This window comes from Sinohyriopsis cumingii, chromosome 12, assembly GCF_028554795.1.
Source record: "Sinohyriopsis cumingii isolate HCF-2022 chromosome 12, ASM2855479v2, whole genome shotgun sequence".
Taxonomy (NCBI): domain Eukaryota; kingdom Metazoa; phylum Mollusca; class Bivalvia; order Unionida; family Unionidae; genus Sinohyriopsis; species Sinohyriopsis cumingii.
This window is the reverse complement of record NC_142972.1, coordinates 55,915,382-55,928,624: the sequence shown is the minus strand read 5'-3', so window position 1 is coordinate 55,928,624 and position 13,243 is coordinate 55,915,382. Positions and strand designations below refer to the sequence as shown.

General features: G+C 39.9%; 1 long non-coding RNA gene across 1 annotated transcript in view; it reads left to right on the top strand.

Moving 5' to 3' along the window:
• The window catches only part of LOC149786502 (uncharacterized), a 34,872-nt gene extending 23,311 nt beyond the window's left edge, over positions 1 to 11,561 (top strand). Inside the window, exon 3 of the long non-coding RNA XR_016424933.1 lies at positions 10,040 to 11,561. This is a non-coding gene — a long non-coding RNA (uncharacterized LOC149786502). The remainder of the gene's footprint in view (positions 1 to 10,039) is intronic.
• Positions 11,562 to 13,243: the final 1,682 nt, after the last annotated feature.

Sequence of the window (13,243 nt, the reverse complement as noted above, 5' to 3'; positions counted from 1 at the left end):
AATAGAATCGTCAATACCAAACCATTCCTTTTTATAACCAGGAGGTCGTTGATCAATGTCTGTCCAATGGAACACTTTCAATTGAATCAGTCCTTGTATAGCCTTCAGGTACCAGTGGTTCAAACACCGGTGACGTATCGGATGCAATTGTTCTTTACGTTTCACTTGTATTTTGACCAGCTCTCGGTAAATGCGTTCTCTCAACTCCACAGGCAAAGCACGAATGTTCTCTTGTAAAGTATCCATGAACAGATGATTATGGTAAGAAGTTACTTCAATGTCTCGGCCCCACTAAAGGTAAGTAATGACAATTCGGTGACCATCGAGCATGTTCTACGTAGGCCGAATCTTGCGGTTCCCAGTGGTGAAGTGACACACCGCAACTGAAGCACTTGACTTTATCTCCTTCGCCCAAGTAGAAAAATCCGGCTCTGGCTAATTCTTCGGGGGTCGGTCCTCCCAGATACTTTGGCCATTTTCCTTTGAACGATTGAAGACGATTTTCAAAGTCGCAGTATTCCGACGAACGCACAGGAAACGAATATTCGTTTTTCACAGGTTCGTTTCGATGAGGGTTGAGTGAAATGGGTAGGAGTTTGCTCAGGGCTGGATGACATCCGTAGGGAGGTAAACGTGAAGGTCGACATTCCCCTTTAAAACGAAACCCAGTAAAATGTCCAAGAGGACGAGCAGCATCGCTTTCGCATCCCACAGGTTTGACACGCACAGCATCACTTTCCATGACAGGGGTAGGGGTACTAAAGTTCCCATGATGCTTTACGGCATCGCTCAGGTCACAAGGTACAGCATCGGTCCCATCGCAAGGCTCACAATCGCACTCGTCTGCAAACTCCGTTACGCAATTACAATGGTAACCACATGGACAATCGCAGTTTCCTTCCGGACATTTTCCGTCGCAATGCATGGGTCTTATCCATCCAGTATTAGTCACACTAGAGGAAGATACAACTTTTTTACAATCCCCAAACTGAAACGATGTCTTTTTCAAAGTATTCATCTTGTTCGCTCGGTCTTGGTAGTCACAATGAACTATCGATCTTGACCATAGCCCCTTTTTTATACTAGTCTCAATGCAGTCTCCAACTTGTACATCTTTCCTTTTTTACGTTTTTTATGTCCTGTTCTGGAAGGTACCGTCTCTAAGGTACCGTCAACATTGTACCGTAGTGTGATGGGTGGAAAGGCCATAGAAAGGTAAGGGCAGTACGGAGACTATCGAGTATGCTCCAGAATAGCTGAATCTTTATAGATACATAGATCCATTCGTAACTTCAGTCCGCAAGCGAAACACTGTACCTCGTATCCCAATCCTGACTCAGGTCCCAAGTAGACAAATCCTGTTCTAGCTAAAACATGCGAAGAAGGTAATCCTTCCCTATTCGTAGGCCATTTCTGAAACGTGTCCAATCGACGGGCACAATCACAATAGTCAGGTAAGAAGACTGGAAAATGGTAGGGTTTGAACTTGGAGTTCTCATCGGGTTTCTCACTCGATTCTTGCTGTGGCGAAGTCATCTTTCTGGTGGGGTAACTATCCTCTTACAACCAATGTTTTATACCAACGTGTCCATACGGTAAGGTGAAATGATTGGGAAGTCGAACTCGCTTCTGGTACACGATTTGATAGACTTTTTCCAAGGGCCGACTGACGATGTGGTGAGTGGGTAAACGTACAATCTTGTTCGGTTGGTGAGTGGTCACTTTAAAGTTTCCATCCTCTCCCGATTGCAAGGCTTCTTTCAATACCCCAAAGTTGACCACTCGACTGGTACGATAATTCAGAGTCAGTCCTTTCACTTTGCACGTCGTGTGCACTTCTCCTTGTTTGTCCCGGTATTCGTAGCCGTAATTTTTGGGACCGCCACTGACGAAACTTAGAATCTTGTCGTCGGGATGTTCGTCTGTCCAGGCTCCTAAACGGTCTCCTTCGATGTTAGGGTGATGTTGAATCGGGTGATGGATGTAAATGCAACTGTCCGTGTCAAAGTACAGGACGCGTTCTTCTAACAGTTCTAAAGCTTCGTACAATTTTAAGCGAGCATGGGCTGTCACGTAAGCCGCAATGATGACATTTCCAAAAGGGTCGTCTTGCACAAAGTCCAGATCTTCTTCGTAATTGACCAAGATCAAATTCTCTCGAACAACGTCCACGTGTTTCATGTATTTGGTTTTGTCGTGAATCATCTGGAAGTAGCGGGAAGGTTCTGTCAAATATTCCGTCTTGGGTAAACACGGTCGTTGTGCCATTTTGCCCCACAAGCAATTTAACATCACTTTGGCAAACGATCGCCTGCCTTCGTTTTTCTCGATGTGGTCTAAAGTGATGCCTTCTTGTTCGTAGTATTTCTCTTTGAATTGTATTTGGTCTTCGGGAGTGTGACACCAGGAAGGATAGCCGCTGGCTTCTTGCTTCAGTTTCAAAAAGGCATCCACGTAGTCGGCGAAAATGCCTTTCTGCGTGGGGTCACCCTTGCGGTATTGTTGTGTCTTGGGAAAGTGGCAAATTTCGTACACTTCTAACAGTTGGTATCCCATGTCCATAGCTTTGAACAATTCTACGCTGACCCAGGTTCCCGTCAAGGCCCGTTCTTCCTGGCTGTGCTGACAAGCTTGGTCTTGGTTGCACGTTTCGGCACAAGTACGGCACAAGGGAAACATCAATTTGCCTTGACAATGGTGAGGTAAGACGGGATGGTAGAGGTTCGTGGGAGGCAAAACTTTGCACTTGATCAAGCCTTCGTATTGTCGAATGTTTTTCAGGTCGATGTGTTCCGTTAACAATTGCGGGTGCCCTACAGGAAAGCGACAATATTTGCACACGTAGGGATACAGCGAACACACGTCCAAGTATTTGATTTCTTCTCCGTTCTCTTCGTCGGCTTGGTACAGCAAACAGGTGGCATTGGTCCTTCCTCCGTACAAACTATCCCTCGGGTTCAGCGGGTCCACGAACTGGTAACTTTCCACGAGGCGTTTAAACTCGGGATCGGTTTTCAAACGGTGATCGTATTCGTGTTCCCACATTTCCACCACTTGGTATCCTTGCTGTTCTAACTTTAGGCGTCGCTGACAAGTGTCCTGGTACAAGTCTTCCATGGTTCGTTGTAAAAACTGATTTTTAGTGCTACGATCAGGGTAACAGACGGGACATCCGTGAAATAAGCAACCGTTAAATTCGTACACGATCTTGGGGTTTTCTAAGTCCCAGCCATCGACCGAATACGTTCCGATGGTCTTTTCGCCCCCTCCGTTGCGGGCATGCTGAATCCATTTGTCTTCCTTGTCGCACAAGTAATGTAACCAGCGTAGGGCTTTGACCGAGTATTGACGTTTGACAAAGTGGGTCGTTTGAGGACTGATGACAGCCACGGTGTTTTCAGGCATGAATCGTTGTCGATACACTAAGGAACACGCTTTGGCAATGGTGCAAGCTTCTTTCAAAGGATCCACCCCTCCGTGTTCCATGAACAGTTCTCGAAATTTTCCACAGCAACGCCGTAAAATGTCCACGTCGGAACGACAATACTTTAGCATTTCTTCCTGAAAGTCGAAAGGGTCCGAGGCGTGAGCCTGGTACCAAGCGTAAAAAGCTTCTCGTTGTTCGGTACGCATGTTGTCGGGGTCGTAATAGTGAGCCTCAGGCAAATGGGGTAGAACGGCGTGTTGATTGGCTTCCGTATTGAAAAAGTGTGGAAAGTACCCTTTAGCCATTTCTGTCATTCCAAACGTTTTAGGCATTCGACTCAAAGGCATGGCCAAGTAACTCATCGAATCTTTAAACTGCACTTGTCCCACTTGCATGAAAATGATTTTGGCTCCGTTCAAAGTCACTTTAGGACGCTCGGTGCCTTGTTCTGTATAGTACCTCAAAAGAAACTGTCCATCGTATCCGGAGAAATTGTGAGCCATCACCGTGGCATGACGATGACAATCTCCGTAACGTTCGATGTCCTCTTGGCTCCACGTCTTGTCGACGGGGTCTAAGACCCATTGGGCAAAATCGGCTAGCGTGTTGGGTCCCCGAAAGATTTTTTCACGCCCTCCGGGAATCTTGCTGCAGTGAGGGCAATGACTGAAGATAGGTTCTTGAATGCACTTCTCGCACGCTCGATGAGCCACGCAGAAATTAGGAATGTGAATGCCGGTTTCTTGCATGCATTCGAAATCGAAAAAGATGAAATTGCCTTTCTTCTTGTGACCGTCCTCTTTCTCTGGTGGGGGCTGGTATTTTTGCACGTAACATTGGTGTTCCAAGTCCACGATGTGGTGACAAATGTGACATTTTTTCTTTCCTGAACATACGTGTGCCTTGGTATTATTGATACGTATGACTTGTTCACACGTAGGGCACAATCTCAGGAGTTGACAAGCACATTTCTTCTGTGAACCTTGCGTTTTCAGATGTTTTTGGTAACAGGTAGGGCTGACAAACGTACGCAGACAAGTGGAACAAGGCACTGGTTCTTCGCTCAGACAGGGTGAAGAGGCCAAACATCCTGAGCATTTCGATCCACAATGCTTGTGTTGCTCTCGATTATTATAACCATGGTCACATTTCTCACAGTAATAACCGTATCCCAGGAATCCGGTGATACTGGTAATGGTATCAAAATGGTCATCGTGATGATAAACGTGAATGTATTTTCCGTCCTTAAAATCTTGCCCTCGAAACAACAGAGACCCGCGCACTTCTTGAGGGTACACTTTCAAGGTGTATCGTGGAGCTAGGGCATCTTGCAATTTTTGCATCTCAGGAATGCCACAGGGTGTGTCTTTGGACAGTCCGGCTTGTCGTAACAGGAGTTCTGCTTCGTTTCGTTGTTTGGCTCGGTCGGAACGTTGAATAGTGTCCCAGGTTCTTTTCCATTCTACCGTGTCGTTCTTGTTGGCATAGGTTCGTCCCACCACGATGGCACGGGCTAAACACATCTGGTCATGAGGGTTCTTAATTCGGACGAGACTTGTTTTGGTGTTGCGAAGGTCGTCCACCAATAACATCTTTTTGCGCCCTGTCCCTTGAGGAGGAGAGACGTGGGTCATGTCCAGTGTGGCTTTACCATCGGTGATGTCAAACTGATCATTAGATTGTTGTACGTGTTGAATCTTGTCCATGACTTTGGAAGCAGTTAATTCTGCAGGGGTGCTAAACTCGATCCAAACAGGGGATTTCAAACCGTCGTGTTGTATGGAAAGTCTCAAGCGATCGTCTTCTTTGGGTTGACATTGTCGCTTGAGTGCAGTGAGCAAAGAATCCCACACCTCGGTGATGAACACTTCTGCTTTCTCTAACGGCACTTCAGCCTTGAAATCTTTAAACTTCACCGTGTATTTGTAAGCCGTAGTTCTAAATTTTCTAGAGGAGCGCTTTTCCGTCTCTCGAATGGAATAGTAATTTTCAGGGTTAACTAAGGGTGATGAACTTGGTTTAGAGGGTTCGGATTCTGGTTCACTCATGTCCTCTTCAAAATCACTGGCATGAATTTGTGCCAAGATTTCAGCCCTGGTACGAGGCGATAGATCACGTTTCTGCCTCTTACTTTCTTCTTCTTTCTTCTCGAATGAATGGGATCGTTTCATCTTGAAAGCAAAAAGTCAAATGACTCAAGTTCAAACACCATAAACTACTTTATAGTCATAGCAGACCAGCGTATATAAAAGGGTGTGTGTCTTGTCCTTTCACTATTCATTTCACTCTCAAGCCGAGCACAACGATGGAAGAGACTGACCAGATGGAACGTTTCGTCAGAGCTTTGCGAGGGGTCATTAGAAAATTCTCTTCAGACCAGCCTACGGACTATTCTCCTTCCTTTAGAGATAAAAGTCAAGATACTTGCTATATCTGTCAGAAGAAAGGGCATTGGTCTTCAGAGTGTCCAGACCGTCAAAAAAGAAAAAAAACAGGGGATAAAAAAGACAAAAGTCAAGATACCTGTTATTATTGTAAAGAAAAAGGACATTGGTCTCCAGATTGCCCAAAAAAGAAACAAGAGGAGTCAGAAGAAAAGAGGAATTCTTCAGAAGAAGAGAGGGATTCTTCAGAGGAAGAGAGGGATTCTTCTGAGGAAGAAAGAAGACAGGTGAAGAAAAAGAAACAGGAGAAAAAAAGAAGAAGGGAAGAAAGCGAGGAGGAAGAAGAGGAAAAGAGTGTGACGGTGAAGAAATTAAAAAAACAGAGAGACTAAACAAGGAGAAAAGAAGAAATTAATGAACTTTTTTATTAAAGTGTTGTGTTATAAATTGTGAATTGGATTGTAAAAAATGGAGAAAAGAATAAATGAATGATATAAGGTAAGTGTCTTTGAGTTGTGATTTTAAAATAAGAAGCTACACTCACGCACTCATACACAGACACGTACTAAAAAGGTAACATGGGTGAGTTTTTTTGAGTTATTGGCAAATTGAAATTGTATTTCTTTTCGAGAAATGTGGGTGGCCCTGAAAAGGGCCTTTTTTAATTAAGGTGTAGGGGTGAGTTTAAGCAATCAATTTTAACTGCCTTAAGCCTTTGCCACGGCCAAGGCCTACTTCTGGACTGCGTAATGTTGATGATGATAATGATTGGGTTGAAATCACTAAGGGTGGTACGGTAGGCTTAGTCACAGGGTTGACATGTTTGGCTCGGGAAGGTCGTATTCTCTTCGGTCGTGATAAAGAAGTCTGATACATTTGTTTCAGACTTCTTAACTCCGCTAAAATGTCCAACAGTACCGTGACCGTTTGATTTTCACCCTCTTGTTTCTTTGCTGCTACTTCTTCTTGCTGTTGTTGCTGTTGTTTTTTTCTTACCTCTTCTTCTTGTTGCTGTTGCTGTAGGAGAAAAGCCTGTTCCGCTTCCTTTTGTCGTTGTATAAATTTCTCCAATTCTTCTTTCTGTCTCTGTCTAAAATTATCCACTTGCGGTAATGAAGAAAGTAACGAAGGTTCCGGAACAAATTCTTGCGAGGAGAGAAAATCCACAAAATCCCAATTCACCTCTTCTGAAAGTAAGTCCGGGTTCCCTTGGGCAGTCTCCCCTGCTGGTGCACCCCACTGGATCGTTTTCTGAGTTTCCGTCATGTTGAATCACTGTCGCATAGATTGACTGCACACAAGCGCTAGCGAATCTATATTGACTACGTGACGTCACAGACTGCTCTCTTCGGATTGGATGCGAGCTGACTGAATTCTGTAACGCGTGTTCGGATTGGTAAATGAACTCAATCCGTTTCAATCCTTCCTCCGCCTATAAATAAGCGCCGTTCACTGCATTGATTCACCTGTTCTCGTCGCTTCAAGATGTGGACTACAGTTGAGTCATCCACCCTTGTGTCTTCCATGATGTTTCGGACAGACTTGCTCATGTATGTCCGATCGAAGTGGACCGTTGTCCACAGGACAAACACCAGCCTGTGGATACGTAGGATCTACGTCGAAAGACAAGGATGCCTGAAAAGAGTGCTGATGTACGGACCAACAGTAAGACGCAGCCTAAGGACAAGAAGAAGACCAATGCGGTGCCATTTATGTTAATGAATACATTAACATAAAACCCAAAGGCCCTTTTCAGGGCCAGCCATATTTCTCGAAAAGAGATAGTCTTTTGAATTGCCTACCCCTTTTTAAAAAAATTTTTTTAAAAAAAAATCCCATGTTAAATTCCCCTTGTCCGTAGATTGTCCCACGATTTATTCCCATGTTAAATTCCCCTTGTCCGTAGATTGTCCCACGATTTATTCCCATGTTAAATTCCCCTTGTCCGTAGATTGTCCCACGATTTTTCGCCATGTTAAATTTCCCTTGTCCGTAGATTGTCCCAAGGGGTTCTGTAATGCTAATTCCCATTGTCCGTAGAGTATCCCCCTTCACTACTTATGACAATCTGACTTTTGTCGTACTTAGTTTAATCAGTCATATTTGATAAAAAGCGTTTGGTTTCACCAATCGGCAAACGTTCATTAATCACTATTTTTTTTTTCTGACGCGCACAATACAAAGAAATCCCACAATCTACTGATATCAGATTATCAGGAGTCCATAATTAAATTATAAATTTTCTTTTGAATTTTATCTCAATTCGTTGATATTGAATGCATTAGGTTTAGGAGGCCGTTAAACACTTAGCTGCTTATTCCGATATATCGAACCGCGTAAGTCTCCATTTTGAAAAGATTAAAACTAACCACATAAAATCAATAGTGATTTTGTTTCTTTATCAAAGGTTTCCTTAAAGATGAACTATTAAACTGTCAAGTATTCTGATATTTGGGTTGAAGTGAATCAGACAATTTCTACTCATTTCCGTAAAAAATAACAGGATATCACGAACAACTATTAAAATCAATAATGACTCAGTCAGAAAAGTGACAGCTATGTCTCGTATCCTAAAAGAATGAGCTCGAGACAAACATTTTGTGAAAAGCATATAATTCGGTAAATATTCAGAAACTGTATTCTTGAATATTAAAAGGAGACCCGATTGTGGCTGAGATCGCTCACTTAGCAAACGTTGGCTTCAAAGTAAATTCCAGGGCATCTAGCCAAGAAATTTAGGTTATTATGAGGGTTTCCAATAATTCAAGTATTTGATTTTGTTGCTTTCTCTTCTTAAGACTGACAGTGCTACTAGATGTAATATCAGCATTATTTATTTTACAAACTCAGCACAATTGCAACATTTTATACCAAACTTATAATAGAGTAAATATTCAGCAACTGTACCCATGGACGAACAAAAGTCCCAAGTGGGCGTAAGATCACTCACCTGCTAGACATGGGACCTGCAAATCAAATGCCATTGCATATTATCATAATATTTGTCTAGTATGATATTTTCCGATGTAAACGTTTATTTTCTTCTTTTGTTTGCAATGGTAGGCATGTCTGATGGGATATAACCATCATTTGTGTAAACTTCAGATACCTTATGCCAAGTTACTTCCTATGAAATGTGGCCTATTGGTTATGGCCACGTTTTGAGAAAAACGTATTTAACGGCCTTTATATTTTAACAACTTGGTTAGTTGTGGTTTTTGAAGCTTCTTTCAATACATTATTGGTTATATCATGACTAAATGGGAGACACAGGATCAAGATATAAGCTTCTTTCAATACATTATTGGTTATATCATGACTAAATGGGAGACACAGGATCAAGATATAAGCTTCTTTCAATACATTATTGGTTATATCATGACTAAATGGGAGACACAGGATCAAGATATAAGCTTCTTTCAATACATTATTGGTTATATCATGACTAAATGGGAGACACAGGATCAAGATATAAGCTTCTTTCAATACATTATTGGTTATATCATGACTAAATGGGAGACACAGGATCAAGATATAAGCTCGTTTGCATTTGTGTCAGGTGCTGGTTACTAGTACAATAATTATAAATATTGCTGCCCGTCCATTCATTGCAGACATTTTTCTTGGGGTTGATTTTATGATGTCATAGTAACGTATGTGTCTTTGTGTGGCCGTTTTTTCATTGACCCCTACTATGTGGTTGTGAGTTAATGAATTTAATGCCTGGTTTCTGCTCTATATCAGTTCGTGATGTCCAGAACATATCTTTTATAGACTGAAGGAGGGCGCTTAAATGAATGAATATATATATATATATATATATATATATATATATATATATATATATATATATATATATATATATATATATATATATATATATATATATATATATATATTCATTTGCCGGTTGCCATTGACAGATAATGCTGACCTGTTTCTGATACAGGAATTGCACCATATAAACATTCAGGTATTTTCCCCAAAATAGCTGATTCTCCATTTTTTTATCTTCATATTATTCACTTGTTTATCCCTGCTAGAATGTTTGTGCACGTTTATAAACCCGGACGATACACAATGTAAATAGTTTGCTCAAGATTTCATTTTTTAGTATCATATGCCGTTAAATAAATTAATAATTCATGATGGTATTTAAAATTGCATTCGCACTAATATCTGATCTAGGTTTACATATTGTTTTAATTGTCTGCTGTTATCGTTTCAGAAGTCAACCATGATACAACTGAACTGTAAACGAGTACAGCTGGAGAAGACGGGATAATATAATGTACAATGAACGCATCAGTTGGTTGAAACAAAAAGCTGAATTTGAAGCAGAATCTAATAAATGAAGGTGCAGAAAGTAAATCCATATTTGCTTGGAACAAGCATTTTTAATGCATTAAGAAACCAGGAATTATAACATTAATGGAGTTGATTCGGGGTATGATATATATTCACACTCTGGAAACATTTTTATGAACAAGAGAAACATAGAATAATTCAGGTAGAACAACGTTTTATTTGTAAGTGATTTACCAATCATTATCTTTCTTAATTCCGAATGCAAAATGCGAAATTACTGGAAACATCAATACAGAAGAAATGTATCAGGACGGACAATATACATTGCTCTCGCACATAATGTGTCTTGAGTAACTCGTTTTGAATCATAACTCTCAATATAATTGCCCAGTTACAATCAATATAGATCGAGTGTTGCTTGTCCACTTTTCGTAAAGTCACCTCGATATTCAAGATATCGTAACATTATGTAATTGCAACAGTGACAATACAGAATTGAAAGGAATATGGATGTATTTTGCAGATATTTATGCTGTCATGCCACTGGTATACTCGACCGAAGTTTTCTTTTTGTGATACACAAAGGTCATCATAATCTGTCAACTCCTAGAACCAGTGAATCGCTTTATTCTTCCTAGATGTAAATATATTTCTTGCGGCAAGTCAGAGATTTTTTATAAAAACTCTAGAACAATAAAATAAAATGTTATAATGACATGGTATATCAGGTTAAATTGATTTGTAAATTAAACACGTTTTTCCCAAATGTATGTGGAAGATGAAGTTCTTTTTAGGGGCTTTTGCTACATACATGCTATTTTGAAACCAAGACCATATAGTGGAAGATTTCTGATCTGAGTATTCGTGAAGATTTCAAGCTTTCACTGGAAGATTTCCAATTTCAAAGAATTTGTGCAATAGGAATGTATGACGTGCTGGTGAGGGCGTTGTGTTTCAAGCTTTCGATGGAGATTTTTAGAATATATTCTCTTACAAGGAGTATTTCATGAAGTTCTAACATGTAAGCAGTGAAATTTCCTCTAATGATTCACCTGCATTTTCAGCTTTTTAAAGGAATAATTCAGTAATATTTGGAATATGTGCAATTCCACCCGTGGGATCTTAATGTGTATGTTCATAATTTGCGCCTGATATGTTACTTATTCAAGAAAATAAGAAAAAAAGGAATATTTCCTATAGTGGTAAAATTATTGTTTCCAAACGTCTCAAAGGAAGAGTGTGTGATATTTACAATTTCATGCAATATAAAGGAATACTTCCAAGATTTAATACATTTAAAGGGATTTGTGTTTGTGTGGTATGTATTGGATCTTTTCTTGAACCAGGTAAGGTATATCGCATAGTTCAGAATATATAAACAAAGCGTTTAGATATACGATGTATGCAAACATCACAAGAAATACAAAGAAATTAAAATTTTCTTTCTGAATCTAGCAATAAGAGTATAATATGCGGCCACTGTCGCCGTCATTTCCCTAATAATGAGTACAACGTCAAATAATCAGTTCAGTTGTTGCTAAAATCTCTCTCTCTCTCTCTCTCTCTCTCTCTATATATATATATATATATATATATATATATATATATATATATATATATATATATATATATATATCTATGTATGTATGTATATATATATATATATATATATATATATATATATATATATATATATATATATATATATATATATATATGTGTGTGTGTGTGTGTGTGTGTGTGTGTGTGTGTTTGCGTGTGTATTCCGTTTGACCCTTCATTTGAATTATAACAGATTTTAATATAAATAATTGCCCGTCCATGGAAGAAAAGGTATAAAGTATTATAAATAGTGACTGTTAGTGCCGAATGTGGTATGAGATATTCCTCCAGACTTTGCTGGTAGGATGAATGCGTATTAATAACTACTTTTCGTGTGGCTTCAATCCTTGTAAATGGATTTTATACCGAAAGCTTAACCGGGAAGGCCATACTTGTTGACTCCAAGTTATGTTTATGCATCTTTTGCTATCACCCTTTGTATGTATGTAAGTATGTATGTATGTATGTATGTATGAATCAATTTAGTACATTGGTACATACCTAAATTCCTACTTGGATATCAATACTTCATAAATTTTAAAGTGTTCATCCTAAATCCCCAAGTAATATTCCATATTGTTACTTCATGCTTCACCCACGAATAGAATTTTAACACTGTTTTGTTTTTCAACTTGTAGCTCAGAAAACGTATGCAGCATAGCTACTTCTAATCTTACTAATTATATTTGACTAGTTATCAGGATTGTGCTTGCATTACATCTATTTGTCTAGTCATTAGGAGTCTGTTTGTATTCCATGTCTGTTACTAGTCATATGGATTCTGTTTGTATTACATTTATCTGGCTAGTCATTAGCATTCTGTATTCTATGTATGTTACTAGTCATTTACTAGTCATGTATCTAACTGTTTATTTGGATTCTTTTTGTATTATATTTATTGGACTAGTCATTCGGATTCGGCTTGCAGATAATACAGCCAATAAGATGACAAAAATGTTTTGCGATTCAAAGTAAAGTTCAAGTATTATCTACGTTATTTTGCCATCTTTGTCCTGGTCACATATATTTTGAAGATAAAACCAGGACATTATACGGTTACGGTCAAAAGTAGGAACGTGTTCATGGGACACGGATGCCATGCAACAATACCTTGCAACTGACCTATAATACAAATCCCATCCAAGGTGTGAGGGACGACCAAGGATAACACTATATGCTGCCACCACCGTCATTAAGGGGCAACCAATGATAATGAAACTGTGCCTATGGACCTATTAGCCATTTAAAAATAATACAATTTCTTATAGTCATTTCTTTTCGGTTAGGGGGAGTTACAAGATAAATGACCAATCCTGTGGCCTAAGTGGTAATAACGTCCTAGTCGGAAGGAGGTCACGGGTTCGACCCCCGGTCGAGTCATACCAAAGACTTATACAAATGGTACCAAAAACTGCCTCGCTAGGCGCTCAGCATTAATAGGTTAGTGTTAGGACGGGCCGGCTTTGTGTCAGCATAATGAGGCTGGGTGGAAATTAATGCCACTTGTCCGCGACATGCTGTC